The sequence below is a fragment of the Triticum dicoccoides genome, chromosome 3A, assembly GCF_002162155.2.
Source record: "Triticum dicoccoides isolate Atlit2015 ecotype Zavitan chromosome 3A, WEW_v2.0, whole genome shotgun sequence".
Lineage (NCBI taxonomy): Eukaryota > Viridiplantae > Streptophyta > Magnoliopsida > Poales > Poaceae > Triticum > Triticum dicoccoides.
In genome coordinates this window covers 755,012,128-755,013,282 of record NC_041384.1, presented here as the reverse complement: position 1 = coordinate 755,013,282, position 1,155 = coordinate 755,012,128, and positions in this window count along the sequence as shown.

Sequence of the window (1,155 nt, the reverse complement as noted above, 5' to 3'; positions counted from 1 at the left end):
GAGAGAGTCAGATCCCTCCTCAATTTCACTCTTGTATCGTTCCGAGCTTTGATTGTTTTTCTATTTGTGATGTGTCTTGTGACGACACTTGTTGGGGATATAAGCCCGTGATATGACCCGCCATAATTGGGCCGAGTTATGTTGTTGGCGACTTGCGGAGCAGGACATAAGATGGGCTGAAGATGTTCAAGACCTTAAGGCCTACAGGGCGGCTTAAGGAGTGGGCAGACTCATGGGCCAGTACCAGTAGGCGCCCGCTCATCATCTAGAAGTACAAGTTGCCATATAAAGTTTCTTTACTTAGGAAGCAAGACAGCTAGGAAGCATACTATATCACGGATCACAATGCAACCCGGACTCTGTTGTAAGCCCAGGGTCTCAACCTATATATAAAGTGGAGCCCCCGACGCGAAAATATTAAGCTACAAGCTCTCGAGTACTAGGTTAGCCAAGTCGCACCTTTGTAATCGATATCATCATCATCATCAATATCAATCAAGCAGGAGTATGCTTTTACCTCCACCGCGAGGGGCCGAACCTAGGTAAACCCTTGTCTCTCGATTTCGATCAACCCCGTTCAAGCAATCACCTGGTAGCGATGGCCTCACGACTAAGTCCTTTCACTAGGACATCTGCCGTGACAAAACCACGGCAACACTTGTATTTGATCATGTTATTGTCATTGTATCTTGGCTTTGTTGTGGATGTATTTCTTGATTAGTTGGCTCCGGAAAAAAGGAATGAAAAGGTACACAAATATAGTAGTTCAAAGATTCCAAAAGTCCTATTGGACCCCTAGCTCACTGGAGCTCTTTATTTAAAAAAACCACATCGTTCCTAGTAAGCTGATACGTCTCCAACGTATCTATAATTTTTGATTGCTCCATGCTATGTTATCTACTATTTTGGGCAATATTGGGCTTTATTATCCACTTTTATATTATTTTTGGGACTAACCTATTAACCAGAGGCCCAACCCAGAATTGCTGTTTTTTGCCTATTTCAGTGTTCCGAAGAAAAGGAATATCAAACGGAGTCGAAACGGAACGAAATCAACTGGAGAAGTTATTTTTGGAAGGAAAGCTACCGGATGGACTTGGACCCCACGTCAGGAGCCAAGGAAGGTGCTCACGAGGGTGGGGGCGCCCTCCCCCC